The 16,111-nt window shown below is 40.1% G+C and overlaps 1 pseudogene; it reads left to right on the forward strand.

Moving 5' to 3' along the window:
* Positions 1-183: 183 nt before the first annotated feature.
* LOC119537056 lies at positions 184-945 on the forward strand (annotated as a pseudogene).
* The last annotated feature ends 15,166 nt before the right edge of the window (positions 946-16,111 follow it).

Here is a 16,111-nt window from a genome sequence, read left to right on the forward strand (position 1 = left end):
ATTTATCAAAAATACAATTGAGGCAATTTTCTCCATCCTTAAGCAGAATTTCTTCATGAAATCCAAAGTGTGGACTGGAGGCTGAGCCCCTTATCTTTTTCATGTGGTTCCCCATGGCGGGGCATCAAACACCAATGTCTCAGCATTCTGGTCTGCAAGTTCCAAGACTAGAGTGTCAGGGATATGAGGTAAGTGATTGCAATAGGGGTAAGGTTAGGGTGGTGCTGAATAAACCACAGTTACACTCATATATCGTTTTTTCCACCCTTTTCTGTATGTGCTGCTCTCTCAGTTTCCCTGGGTGCCTTACTCAGTTGTTCTTCCTGCACTACAGCTTTGTCCTGGACTCGGCTATACTGACGGCCATGGCATTCGACCACTCTGTGGCCATCTGCTCCCCCTTAAGTTATACCACTATACTGACCCTAGGAACATTGTCAAAATTGCTGTGGGAATCTGTTTCCGAAGTTTCTGTGTTTTTGTCCCATGTGTTTTCCTTGTGACTCGCCTACCATTCTGCAGGACACACTTATCCCCCACACATCTTATGAGCACATAGGAGTTGCCTGGTTCACGTGTGCTGATATCTCCATCAATATCTGGTATGGTTTTTGTGTTCCCATCATGAGAGTCATTGTAGATGTGATGTTAATTGCGATCTCCTACATGCTCATCCTCTGTGCTTTCACCTCCCCTCTTGAGAAGCCCGCCAGAAGGCTCTTGGCACATGTGGTTCCCATGTCTTTGTCATCCTCATGATTCTATACCCCAGCATTCTTCTCCTTCCTTGCACATTGTTTTGGGCATAATGTCCCGCGCACCTTTCACATTGTGTTTGCCAACCTCTATGTTGTTATCCCTCCTATGTTCAACCCTTTTGTCTACGGAGTAAAGACCAAACAGATCTGGACAAAGTCATTCTTCTGCTCTTTCAGGGCCCAGTGACAGAGGCCTGAGATCTGGTGTTTGGGGACAAGTTCCTAGTGTATGTTAAGCCGGAGACTGAACCTGCACCCAGTGGCCCTAGATAAGTGGTGAACAAAAACATTCCCAATTCAGCAGAACTGTGGTTTTGCTTTCTTTGTCATTTTAGGCAGACATCTATGCAGCCATTCCAGTTGTAAGAAAGTAAATTCAGAGCTTACAGGATAGTAAATGTTTTATTTTAAATCTAGGAGCTAAACATTTTGCAATTCTTCATGATTGCTTTAAGGCCATTACAAAAGTTTCGATGAAAACATGGAAAAAATCAGCATTTTTTTCAATAGAAAGTTGTTTCTAAGGAATCTAATTATTTTATAAAATTATACATCCTGTTTGTTTATGTATCAGAGTAAGTTAGGGAATTACTGTCATGATTACGCTGTGAGGCTCTGGACATTTAGCTTGGATTTTTCTGTCCATTTCTGGGAGATAAAGTATAGAATCTGGCTTATACCAGTGCATAAACAACATTTATAAAATAAATGAATGGGATATAATCATGCATGTATTCAATTAAGAGTTCTTTGGACAAAGAAAGAAAGCAATGAAGAAACCGGAAACTCGTTTCTCACTCAATTCTGAGAAATCCAAATTAACTGTGAGTGGCGGAAGTCCCCTACAAGTTAGAACAAAGAAGGCAGGCTAAATTCCTTCGTCCAATGAGAAGATGGAAATGGATATACAGACTAAGAAGGGTATTTAAGATTCAACCAATTAAAGAACTTGTGGTCCCAAATCTTTTCTTCCTGTACATCTCAATAGAGATGAAGTCCTCTGCTAAACATCTTGCCATTTGCATATGTCATGATAATTTTACATCCAATATGCCCAACTTGGTTAGGGTGAATCATTCACTCATTCAAACAGTGAACAACTAGTTTTAGGTATTTGCCAGGTGTCAATAATAGTTGCTGTGCCAGTTTGGATGTATTATGTCCCCCAAAATGCTATGTTCTTTAATGCAATATTGGGGGGCAGACATGTTAGTGCTGATTGGGTTGGAATCCTTTGATTGAGTGTTTCCATGGAGATGTGACTCAATCAACTGTGGGCCAGAACTTTGATTAGATAATTTTCATGGAGATGTGAACAATCCAACTCTACCCAACTGTGGGTAATACCTTTGATTAGATTATTTCCATGGAGTTGTGGCCCTGGTGATTCATGGAGGGTCTTAATTAAATCACTAGAAGAAAGAGCCACACAGGCCCAGTCTCTTGGAGCAGTTTAGAGAGAAATTTGAAGACGGCTGTTGAAAGCTGATGCTGACATTTTGTAGAACGCCATTTTGAAATGCAACCTGGGAGCAAGCAGATGGAGCCATGTGCCTTCCCAACTAACAGAGGTTTTCTGGATGCCAATGGCCTTTCTCCAGTGAAGGTACCCGATTGCTGATGCCTTACCATGGACACTTCATGGCCTTAGGGTGATAGCTTTGTAACCAAATAAACCAGTCTATAAAAGCCAATCCTTTTCTGGTATTTTGCAAGATGGCAACATTAGCAAACTGGAACAGTTGTGATGTAATTTTGCCTTGTATATAATATGTCATCAAAGCCTATTGCTTCTTCCTAAAGAGCCTCTTGGATTTACAAATTCCGTGTACTCCATTCCTCATGTCTCACCACATTAGTCCAAACACCCATTTTTTTCTACTTCAATCAAAATTCCAGAGTTCTACATGGTCTCTCTTCATCTAATCTGCTTTCCCACACCATGCCCATATCCCTAGATTTATATTTCTACAGTATCTCTTCATATATAATGCTCATAGGAGAAATATATCTTTGGACACAGAGGATCAAGGCTGAATCTATATTTTACCTGTTTTTGAGTGATAGCAGGCACATAATCTGATTCCCAAAATTAATTAATGTATTTTTTATATCATAAATGAAAATAGTGTTAAGTAATAAAGAAAGTAGAGAAAAAAGAAAATTGGGATAATGTTTTTTTTTTTTTTAATTAAAATTAAGACAACAAAAAGGCTTATTTCTTCACCTACCATGAATTTCTGTTCTTTTATTATACGTGGGCCAGGAATTAGGTTCCGAACTTTGTAGCAGTCTACTTAAGATGTAAGCAACATCATTTACACAGTTCATGTTGCCTATAAATTAGAAGCCAAGCAGTTTTTCAGAGAAGGAAAGGTATTCCTGCCATGAAGAACAGAAAGAGATATTTTCAGAGAATGCTAAGAAAAATGAAGCTGAATGATGTAATTAACCACTTTGTTACAGAGTATAGAGTGTCATGGGACCCTTCCTTCCCTTTTGCCTCAGTATAAACCAGGGGATCCCCCTAAACTTCCACTAAATAAAAGTAAAATTTCTGTGGGGTGAGACAATAAGATGCTAGTCTCTTCAAGTCTGCTGTCACCCACATGTTCAGAGTACAGGGTGGGCTGCAGGCAATCTTCATTCATTCATTACTCAGCGATGGTTACCAACTACTCCACAAGCATTTTCTACATCTCAAACACTGTGTTAAGTACTCCCTGTTTCACATGGAACAAGACAAAAATGGCTCTTTTCCTCATGGAGTTTTTATTCTAGTGAGGGAGACAGGCAGGAAGGAGTGGAATGATGAAAAGATGTAAATGAACATGTAACTGCAGATTGTGTTTGTTTATGACAGACATACAGACAACTGAAATAAACAAACAGAACAAACAAATTGCTCTGAGGGAAAAACCCATCAGAGGACAGCAGCTTTACATTTGGTGTGCCTCCCTGAAAGAAATTACTTTTTCTCTAAGAGAGGAGTCATTCAAGGGAGTGGGGAGGCCATGATTTAATAAAGAAACAGTGTTTAAAAAACGGCTCTGTGCATTAAAGGAGCTAGAGGACAGAGCTGTTGCAGGGTGAGTTTATGTAGAGGAAATAGCAAAAGGTGAGCTTTCAGAAGGCTGAAGAATCCAGATCATTTCATGGAGTTTGTTTAATATTCTAAGATCAATAGGAAGCTGTGAAGGAATTTTCTTCCATCTAGATATTCTATCCACTGTGAAAGTGGTGTATTGCAGACCCCAATAATTAGAGGTGTTTGTTTCTCCCTTTGGTTATGTTCGATGTTTGCCCCATATACTTGGGGCATAACAATCCTGTGTGGAGATTGTAAATACAGATTCTGGGGCCCCACTCTGAAAGATAGTATTATGATGCCTTGGAGCATGCACATTATCTTTGTGTTTATAGGTACTCACTCTGTGTTGTTATGATTTAGGTAGAAATGGATAACACAATGAAAAACATGAACAACACTATATCAGGAATTTCACCTGTAGCAGCCTACTGAATTTGCCAATTCTTATGATAATCTTGAGAAGCAGGTACATAATGTCCTTTTTACGGACATTACATAACTTGCCAAAAGTCCATCATCTTGTATATTCAACAGGGTCTCTAATCAAACAGAACTGACAGGAGATATCCATAAATATTATGAGATTTTATAAATTTGTCTCATGCAACTGTGGAATTGCATGAGTTCAAATTCCATAGGGCAGGCTGCAAGCTGGGAACTCCCATGAACATTTTTGAGGAATCCCCGGGATGAGCTGGCCTGCTGAAATAGGGATGAACATTCTCCATTCTGACTCCTGAAGTCATCACTTCTTTTACAGCATTCAACAGATTGAATGAAATGTCTTCAATTGCTGAAGGAAATCTTCTCAGTTGATTGTAGACGCAATCAGGAATTGATATTGTGGTAGTTTAAAGCTATATGTACCCCGGAAAAGAGCATGTTATTTTCTTCCATTCCTGTGGCTGTAGACCTATTGTAGGTGGAACTTTTGATTAGGTTATTTCAGTTGAGGCCTGCCCCAGGGTGGGTGTTAATCCTTTTACTGGAGTCCTTTATAAGAGGATAAAAGAGACAGAGAATCTCAGAGAGAAAAGTCCCAGAGAAGCTAAAAGAGGACCCACAGAAAACAGAGAGGAAGCCACTGAAGCCAGAAGCAAAAGGAATGAAATCTGAGATAAAAGAACCAACAGATGCTGGCCATGTGGCTTCCATGTGACAGAGGTGTCCCAAATGCTGGCAGCCTGTCTCTAGAGTACAAGTAACATCCTGTTGATACCTTGCATTGGACATTTTCATGGTCTAAGAACTGTGAAGTGTAAGTTAATAACCCCCCATTGTAAAGGCCAACACATTCTTGGTATTTTGCCTTGTGGCAGGTTTACCAATTCAAAACATGTGGTAGTGAGGACATGAGTTTTGCCTAATTGTTCTGATAAGTATGCATAAATGGCTACACAAAGATTTGTGAGAACAGTCACAGGAACATCAGTTCAGATATAAATGTTATCAGTTAGCACACAGCTATGGGAAGGGTTAATAGGAACTGCTTCATCTTCTTCCCTTGAAGGTGAGAAGAGAGGCCCTCAGGGACCCCTCAGGACCCTAACGACCCACCTCTTCCTCACCTTGAGCAAAGTCCTTAAAATATAAATGGGGACACAGAATCAACCTATTGGTCCCTTACTTTTCCCTCCATTCATTTCTTTCGTTGGTGTATCTTCCCCTTTTACCAATGTGCTGTGTCTCTATCAGCCCAATCCTCCTTCTTTTTCTTTGGACCTGTCATCAAGTGTAGGTGAGTACTGGCTGCTTAAAGAAGTTTCATTAGGAAGAGTATTTGGAGAGAAATAGGGAGTGAATGAGATCAGTATCCATTGTTTATTTGCCATGGACTTGGCACTATAACTTCCTTTCTTGAGCAACTCCCATGTATACGATGAAGTCATGGTCTCCAATACTTGGGTATATACTCCCTTGAATGGACACCAAAAGAATAGAAGAGATTGGTAGTTATACCACTGGGTCAAGAATGGCCATGGCTTGTGCTTACAGTTAATATCTTTGACTAGCATGTGACAAGGCACATAACCCTAAACTCAGAATAAATGGGTGTGTGTGTATATAGGCCCAGGGTGCCTTTGTTAGTTTTCATTCATCTAAAACTGCCTGTATGTTCTCTTTTTCACCATGTGTTCTGACTGCAAATGAATATAGTTATGATATAAAATATAATTTACTAACAAACAGTAGCACTTATTCTATCTTCTGTGTGCCAGACACTGCACTAAGGAGTAATTTTGGGCCTGTCTTATTTTATCTTAAGAACAGCTGTAAGAACCAGGGGAAATATTCCATTTTCATCAGTGAAGGACCTGAGGGTCAGATAGGTCAAGTATCTTGCCCAAGTTTTCACAGCCAGTGCATCATGGAGCTAGAATTATAGTTCCTATATTTCTGGCTCCAAAGGAGGCCCTCTGCATTAATAAATTATTCTTGCACTCCATGGACTCCTGTGTGTGTATCTGAATGTGTGTATATTTGTACAACTGCCCTAATACTTCATCGCATCCAATGAAATCAACACTAATTCCTTCATATTTTTATTGCTAAGTTCATATTTAAATCTCCCAGTTATTTATTAATGATTTTCTATACCTGTTTTTTGTAAACAAAATCCAATGAAGGCCCACATTGCATTTGATTTGAGTTCTCTTAGATTTATTTTCCTATAGAAAGGTATTTCCTCTCCTGATTCCTCATCTTTTTTAATGACTTATTGAAAAGACCAGACTGAGTGTCTTGTATTTTGTCTCATGTTGTGGATTGTTGATTGTAGAAGGACGAGCTGGGAGTGAACTTCCTACATGCATGCCAAAGTGTGTGTTCGTGAATGCTTTGGGGTGTTGCATAAACATGTGTTGTGTTTTAGTGCAGGAAATATAAATCCCAGAGAAGAACATACCCCTCCACTGTATGTCTAAAAAAAGGACTACCTCAGCCAAGCTGGGAAGCTGTGACTTAAAACATATTTTTAAGGAAGCTGACAATGTATATTGTTGAGTGTGTGTCTACCATGGGGGACAGGTTTCAGATGAAGGCTGAATAGCCTAAGCAGGCCTCTAATGCTGGGCTTCTCACTGGAGAAGAGAATTGTGGTGATGGTGTCTGAGCTGGAGAACATAAACACTTAGCAGATGTGGAGGCTGGTCTACAACAAGCCGTCTGAACTGTGGTCTGTGTCTCCAGAACCTTGAACATGTAAACTATTAAGACATTCTAGAGGAGGGATTCTGTTACAAAAAGAAAAAGTGCTTTTACTTATAGATAAGGGAAGAGTCTAAGAGGAAAAAGTAATATTCTGTTTCTCATATACTATATGGAGGAAAGAGGAGAAACTCAGCCTTGGTTTCAAAGATGGAAGGTATTGTGAGCTGGCTTCTTACATAAGAAAGTAGTAAAAAGGGGGTTGGGGGAAGTTTCAACATGATTGCTGGCCTTGACAAGTCAAGTATCTGAAGGAATACACCTATACCAGAGAAGTGGGGTGCTGCTGAGTTTGCAAATACCAAACATGTTGGAACAGCTTTTTAAATGGAGAAAGGGAAGATTCTGGAAGAATTGTGAGGAGTTTGATAGAAAAAGCCTAAATTGCTTTGAAGGGACTGTTCATGGAATTATGGACTCTAAAGATCCTTCTGATGAGAACTTGAACAGAAATGATGAATGTGTCATTGCCAACATGAAGAAAGGAGATCCTTGTTTTAAAGTGGCAGAGAATGTGGCAAAATTGTGTCCTGGTGTTGGATGGAACGCAGAATCTGAAAGCAATGAGCTGGAATACTTAGCTGAGGAAATCTCCAGAATACATGTGGAACATGTACCCTGGCTTCCCCTTGCAGCTTACAGTAAAATGCAACAGGACAGAGATAAGCTGAGAAATGAATGCTTGGGTACAAAGAAACCAGAAACTGATAGTTTGGAAAATTCTGGGTTTCCAAAAAGTGAGACCCCAGAAGCTATAGCCCCATGTGAGGATTTAACCAAACATGGAACCCGACTGCCATCTCAGTAAGCCAGGACTGGGGATGGAGTTATCCAGAAAGGATTTGTGGAACTCTTGTTGTCTGATGGTTTTGACCCCTGTGTGCTTCACGCCAAGTCAATGAGATTTTTGTGAAATCTATATGAATGGAACCACTGCTGGTCTGGACTAGAGTAGATGAAGAAGGAACAAATGCAAGGAAAAAGTTCCTCGAAGGCAGAGCTATGGAGATTGAGTTCTGTAGTCAAGAGGTCTTGGTCCAGAAGTTCAGAGCAGCCACACACGTAGAAAGGATGAGTTTGCCCCGGAGGCTGAGCACGGGCTTTCCCCTCAATGTTCAGGAAGAGTGCTGCCGTCTCAGGCCCCAGAGAAGGTGGATCACATTCCCTGGGGATCGAGGAGAGCCTGGCTGCCACCCCATTGTTCATAGAGGGGAGAGCATTTGTCCTGGAGAGGCAGAGTCCAGGTGGCACACCAATGCTTGAGAAGGATGGGACCAAGAAAAAGGTGGTCTCCCCAATATGTGGATATATTGGAGTACTCACCCCAGCATTTGGAGAGAAAAGGGCTGCTGCATAAGACTTTGGAAAGTGTTGGACTCCTGTACTCTCAAGTCTCAAGGATAAAACGTCATTTTCAGACTTTGGAATCCAATGAAGTTTTCCCAGCAGGTTTTAGGAACTGTTTTGGTCCCTTAAACCCTGTTTTGCTTTCAATTTCTCCTTATGGCAATGGTAATGTTTATCCTATGACTGTCCCTCCTTTGTATATTGGAAGCAGAATACTTGCTCTAAGTTTCACAGGTCTATAGCCAGAGAGGAATTTTGCTTTAGGACAAGACCACACATGTAACTGCTTTTGATGGGATCTTGTACTTTGCTACTGTTGCTGAAATGATTAAAGTTTCTGTGATGTTGTGATGGGATGAATGGAAAGATCTTGTCATTTTGGCTTCCTGGGGTTGGAATGTGTCAGTTTGAATGTATTATGTCCTCCCAAACTCCATGTACTTTGATGCAATCTTGTGTGGGCAGATGTATTAGTGTTGATTAGGTTGGAACCTTTGGATTAGGTTGTTTCATGGTGATGTGACCAACTCAACTGTAGGTGATAACTCTCATTAGATAATCATGGAGGTGTGGCCCCACTCATTCAGTGTGGGCCTTGGTTGTTTACTAGAACACTATGTAAGAGCTCAGACAGAAGGAGCTTGTGAGCTGCAGCTGAGGGACACATTTTGAAGACGGCCATTGGAAGACGGCCATTGACATTTTGGAGAATCCATTTGGAAATGTAACCTGGAAGCAATCAGATGCCATTCACCTGCCTTCCAAGCTAACAGAGGTTTTCGGACACCATCGGCCATCCTTCAGAGAAAGAACCCTGTTGTTGATGCTTTACCTTGGACACTTTATGGCTTTAAGACTGTAACTTTGTAACCAAATAAACCCCCTATATGAAAGCCAATCCATTTCTGGTGTTTTGCAAAATGACAGCATTAGCAAACTGGAATAACAATGAATCCTGTTGAACATTCTGTACTCCTCCAGCATCAAATGCCTGATCTTCATCTCTTTCTATCTCTTGGTGTCTTCATTTCTTCATTCTTCTCCAAACCACTCTCTCCTGTCTTTTCCTATCTGTCTGCAGCACTCCCTTTAGTATTTCTTGTAGAGGAGGTTTCCTGTTCAGGAACTCTCTCAGTTTCTGTTTGTAAATATTTTAAACTCTTCCTCATGTTTGAAGGACAGTTTTGCTAGATATATGATTCTCATTTGGCAGTTTTTCTCTTTTAGTATCTTGAATATATCATACCACTGCCTCCTCACCTCCATGTTTTCTACTGACAAATCTGCACTTAGTCTCACTGATCTTCCCTTGTATGTGATGGATTGCTTTTATCTTTCTGCTTTCAGAATTCTCTCTTTGTCTTTGACATTTGACAATCTGTTTAGTAAGTGTCTTGGCATAGGTCTATTTGAATCAATTCTGTTTGGGGTACACTGTGCTTCTGGGACCTGTACTTTTATTTCTTTCATAAGAGTTGGGAAATTCTCATTGAATATTTCCTCTATTATTTTTTCTTCCTCTTTTCCTTTCTGTTCTCCTTCTGGGACACCCATAACATGTACATTCCTGTGCTTCTAGTTGTCCTTGAGTTCCCTGAGGCCCTCCTTATATTTTTCCATTGTTTTCCCTATCTGTTCTTTTGTGTGTAGGATTTCAGATTCTCTGTTCTCTAGTTCAGAAATCTTTTCTTCTGCCTCTCCAAGTCTGCTGTTGTATATCTCCATTGTTTTTTTTTCATCTCTTCTATTGTGTCTTTCATTCCAAATAAGTTCTGCCATTTGTTTTTTCAAGCTTACAAATTCTTCCTTTTGCTCACCCAATGGCTTGCTTATATACTTCATCTCTTTTGTCACATTTTCTTTCATCTCATTGATTTGATTTAGAATATTTGTTTCAACATCTTTAATTAGTTGTTTCACCTTTTGAATCTCAAATTTGAGGGGTTAGTTTGTTCCTTTGGGCCATATCTTCATGTATCCTGGTGTGGCTCATGATTTTTGCTGTCTGGGTATCTGATTTTCTTGATTAGTTTATTCTGGAGGTTGTTTACTCTCTTTTGCCTTGGGTTTTCTTGTTGGTTTTCTTTGATCTCTTTATTACTTTGTTTCTCTCACTGACCAGTTGTCAGATTGGCTCTGTCCCCCTTTCTTCCCCAACATCAGGCAACCACCATGGCCTGCAATGTGGATGGGGGGTAGGCATTGGGCATCACAGCATGTTCACTGAGTGTGGTAATATAGATCTGCTGACTTCCAGTGGTGCTCTCTTTCCCGTACTTTCCAGACTGTCCAGGAGATGGTGCTGTTTAGTAACTGACTATTTCTGAGAGGATGCTTTGCCTCCCAGAACAGGGTGCATACAGGTGAGTTGAAGTCACAGGATTCCTATGCCCTCATTTTGCTATCCACAATCTGGCTGGATGTTGGGCTACACCTTTGGCTGAGTACTTCCCCATGTGGCCCAGTACTCCAGCCATCCCCTAGGCAGGTAAACACCTGCCAGCTGCTGCTTCCCTAAGGGTAGGGGAAGGGCTTTCAGACCCAGGGCTGGAAATGCCATCTCTGTCCACATTTTCTCAGTCTCTTTGTCCCTCACTGATCTGGGACTTGAAATATTCTCCTCTGTCCCCTGTGTCTCAAAACAGTGGGGATATTTGTCACTGGTGTTAAAGATTTTAAAATCTGTCCCTGGTGGGAGGGTTCCTGTTTGTTGATTCTGTGCAGAGGATGGGAGAGGATGGGCTGATCTGGGACAGAAGATTCCCACTTGGTATTTCTTCTATTTCTTCAATTCAGCATCCGTAGGGCCACTCTCCAGTATATATCTTCTTCCAGAGTTTAAAACAATTCAGATTTGTCCTTTTTTTTTCATTGAATCTCTGGAGAAGTGTTTTCAGTAGCTGTTTACATTGCCATGTTGATAACATCACTCATGACATGTTTTTAAATTAAGACAAGAAATAGGCTAATGTGCCTTCCACTACCATGAATCCCTGTTCTATTATTACACATGGGCCAGGGATTCAGTTCTGACCTGTGTCACAGTCTATTTGAAGAGGTAAGGAACACCATTTACAAAGTTCATGATGCCTAAAAATTCTAATCCAGTCAGTTGTTCAGAGAAGGAAAAATATTCCTGATATGAAGAACAGAAAGAGATAATTTCAGAGAGTGCTTAGAAAAAGGACCCTGAATAATGTAATTACCCACGTTTTTACAGAGTATACAGTTTCATGGGATACTTCAGTCTTATACCTCAGCTTAAAGCAGGGGAACTCCCTAAATTTCCATTCAATAAAAACTGTATGTCCTGTTTTGGAAGCCAATATGATGCTAATCTCTTCAGGTCTGCTTTCCCCCAAGTGTTCAGAGTACTGGGTGAACTTCAGGCAATCTTTGTTCATTCATTAATCAGTACTGGTCACCAACTACTCCACAAACATTTTCTACATCTCAAACAGTGAGTTAAGTACTCTCAGTTAACAACTCTCTTGCACAGACATGGCCCTTTTTCTCATGGAGTCTTTATTCTAGTGAGGGAGGAAGGTTGGGAAGAAGGCAGGTGGAGTCATGAAAAGGTGTAAATGAACATGTAACTGCAGATTGTGTTATGTTTATGACAGACATAAAGGCAAATGAAATAAACAAACAAAACAAACAAATTGCTCTTGGGGAGAGCCCATCAGAGGAAAACAGCTTTAAATTAGGCATGCCTTCCTGAAAGAAATGACTTTATCTCTAAGACATGAGTCATTCAAGGGAGTGGGGAGGCCATGTTGTAGGTAAAGAAACAGCATTTTTAAAGAAGGATCCATGCATTAAAGGAACTGGAGGACAGTGCTGTTGCAGGGTAAGTTTATGTAGAAGGAGCATCGAAAGGTGAGCTTTCAGAAGGCTGAAGAACCCAGATCATTTCACAGAGTTTGTTTAATATTCTAAGAACAGTGAGAAACCAGGAAGGAATTTTCTTACATCCTGATATTCTATCTATTCTCTATCCATTGTGAAACTGGTGTATTGAAGGACAAATTATGAGGTTAGAGGTGTTTGTTTCTCCCTTTGGTTTTGCAAATGTTTTCCCCATGTACTTCGGGGCACAACCATCAGAGTGGAGATTGTAAATGTAGATTCTGAGGCCTCACTCGGAAAGAGTATTATAATGCTTTGGAGATGACCATGTCATCTTTGTTTTAGTAGGCACTCTGGGTTGTTATGATTTATGTGGAAATGGATTACACATGGAAAACATGAACTACACTAAGATCATGATTTTTACAAGCACCGTCCCACTGAATTTGTCAATTCTTAAGATAATCTTGAGAAGCAGGTAAAAATATTATCACCTTTTTATGGACATTAGGTAACTTGCCCAAAGTCATTTATCTCGTAAGTGAGGACATGGGTTATGCCTAATTGTTCCAATAGGTGTTCACATATGGCTAGAGAGAGATTTGTACATACACTACCAGGTATGTCAGGACATGTATAAATGAACCATTTAACGCACAGGCATGGGAAGGGTTAATAGAAACTGCTTCATCTTCTTCCCTTGAGGATGAGAAGAGAGGTTCTCAGGGTCCCTCATGGCACTAACTACCCACCTCTTCATCTACTTGAGCAAAGACCTGAAAATACAAATGGGGACACAGAATCAACCTCTCTATCAGTCCCTTCCTTACCTCTCCACTCATTTCTTTGGTTGTTGTGTCTTCTCCTTTTACAGATGTGCTTTTTCTCAATCAATACAATCTGCTTTCTTTCCCTTTGGACGTATCCCGAAGTGTAGGTGAGTGCCATTAAGTGTAGTGTAGGTGAGTTTCATTAGAAAGAGGATTTGGAAAGAAACACGGACTGAATGCGAAGATCAGTACCTCATTTTCTAGTGGCCATGGCCTGGGCACTATAACTTCCTTTCTTGAGCAACTCCCATTTGTATGATGAAGTCGTGGTCTCCAGTACTCGTGTATATGCTCCCTTGAATGGACAACAACAGTACAGAAGAGATTGACAGTTACACCACTGGGTGAAGAATGACCACTGCTAGTGTTTCACTGGGACAAGAATGACCACTGCTCTGACTGGTACGTGACAAAGCACATAACCCTAACCTCAGTGTTGGCATAAATGGATGTATATGTGTATATGCCCAGGGGTGTTTCTGTTAGTTTTCATTCATCTAAAACTGCCTGTATGTTTCCTTCTTCACCATGTCATTTGAATGCTAATGATTATAGTGATGATATAAAATATAATCTCATAACATGCAGTAGTACTTATTCCATCTTGCTATGTGCCAGGCACTGCACTAATGATTAATTTTGGGTGTGTCTTATTTTTACCTAATAATATTTGTAAAAACTGGGGGGTAATACGACTTTTTCATCAATGAAGAACTTGAGGGTCAGTAGGTCAAATATCTTGCCTAAATTTTCACAGCCAGTACATTGTGGAGCCTGTAATTCTGGCTCCAAAGGAGGCCTTTGCACTAATAAATTATTCTTGCCCTCCATGGATGCCTGTGTGTGTCTGAATGTGTGCATATGTTTACATCTGCCATAATACTTCATTGCATCCAATAAAAACAACACTAATTCCTTCATAGCTTCTATTGCAAGTTCATATTTAAATCTCCCCAGTATTTTTTAGTTATCTCCTGTACCTGTTTGTTTGAAAACAAAATCCAATTAAGGACCACATTGCATTTGGTTTTGTGTTCTCTTAGATTTATTTTAACCAAGAAACTTATTTCTTTCCTGCCTCCTCCTCTTTTTTAATGAATTATCGAAAAGACCAGACTGAGTGTCTTGCAGTTTGTCCGACATTGTGGATTTGTTGACCATAGAAGGATAGATCTAGGAGTGAACTTTCTGCATGCAGGCCATAGTGTGTCAGTGCTTCTGGTGATATATGAACATCTGTTGTGTTTAAGTGCATGGAAATACAAATCCCAGAGAGGAACCAACCCCTCCTCTCAATGTATGAATAAAAGATCACCTCAGCAAATTCGGGAAGCTGTGACTGGAAACATTATTTTAAGGAAGCTGATACCATATATTGTTGACTGTGTGACTAGCACAGGGAGGGGTTTTCAATGAAGGCTGAACAGCCTAAGCAGCTCTCTAATGTTGGGCTCCTCACTGGAGAAGAGAATTGTGGTGAAACTTTCTGAGCTGGAGAACACAAATATTTAGCAGATGTTTAGGGTGCTCTGCAAAAAGCTATCTGAACTGTGGTCTGTGTCCTCAGAACCTCAAACGTGAAATATCAAGACACTCTGCAGGAGCGTTTCTGTTACTAGAAGAACAGTGCTTTTACTTATAGATACAGGAAGATTTCCAAAGAAAACTATCCTGTTTCTCATATGCTACATGGAGGAAAGAAGAGAAACTCAGCCTTCTTTTCAAAGATAGAAGGTATTGTGAGCTGGTTTCTTACCTGAGAAAGAAGTAAAATGGGATTGGGGGAAGTTTGAAGATGATCACTGGCCTTATCAAGTTAAGAATCTGAAGGATATAGGTATTGCACATCTCATCTTAGAATTGATACTAGGACTTCCTGGCCTTAGTGTTTGGGTATATGTAGAGTAAAAGTAGCGTTCTGTGCATTCAGAGTAAGGGATTACTAGAAACTAGGCTATTTAAAAGAGATAATCATGATTTGGGGAATATAGAAAGTATGTGACATCTTCACAATCCAGACTTGAAATCTTTTATGTCCTTGTGTTCTCTGTCTGCTGTGGATGCCATGTATATATGTGTTTGTCCTTGTGTACACATGTCTGTGTGCTTGTAAGAGACAAAAAGGAGTGTTGTGAGTTTAGTTTCATATAAGATTATGTGTGGGTAAAATATGCGAGCATAAAATGTACTAGAGAATGAAAACATGAATCAGTACATGTCTAAGCTATAGCTGTTAAATTTGCAGGTATTTGAGAGAGTATGTATCTGAGATACAATGGTTTTCTAGGATATTATGTGTTCTAACAAAACAAATTTTGACAGAAATTTTGACTAAAAATGGAGCTAAGTCAAAGGTGTTAGGGTATTACAAACCTCTAATGTAGGCTGCTGGAAATTGTCTCTTTGGAAGAACAAGGACACATGATCCTCAGCTGTCAAGGACTTTTCTAATTTGTGTTTGAGTTGCAAGTTGTACCAAAAATAATACAGGAATTCAGTAAGGTTTTGTTGAACAGATTTCAATTTCAGGAGTACTGAGCTCACAACTCAAAAGCCACAGTCATAGTAGCTTTGAAAGTTCAGAGATGCATATTCCACTGTAGCAGAGTAAGCCAATCTTAAAGAATGATGATCACAAAGGTATATAAATTATAATCAAGCAACCCATGCAAAAGTATGTCCTGTAATCAGGTACCTTGTATCAGGAGAGAGTGTGTAATGAAAAGGGTAATTGTAGGCAGTCTGGAAGGCTTCTTGAAGTTTCAGTGAAGACCAGGGGGTTCGTCAGAAGAGAGAAGATATTCTGTTTAGGTAGAATGACCATTCATCCTGATGTGTCTGGACCAATCGAGGTTTGCGCGTGTTGCCTGATGTCAATATTCATCTCAAACTTCTTTCACTCTCGGATGTATTCTGCTTTAACTAATTTTTTCATAACCATGTTTTAGATGTCAATAATGATGAGTGATTGGAAATGACCCAAACTACCTTTTATCACTCTTTGTCCTCAGAGCCTGGACCTTGTGCTT

The sequence above is a fragment of the Choloepus didactylus genome, chromosome 6, assembly GCF_015220235.1.
Source record: "Choloepus didactylus isolate mChoDid1 chromosome 6, mChoDid1.pri, whole genome shotgun sequence".
NCBI lineage: Eukaryota > Metazoa > Chordata > Mammalia > Pilosa > Megalonychidae > Choloepus > Choloepus didactylus.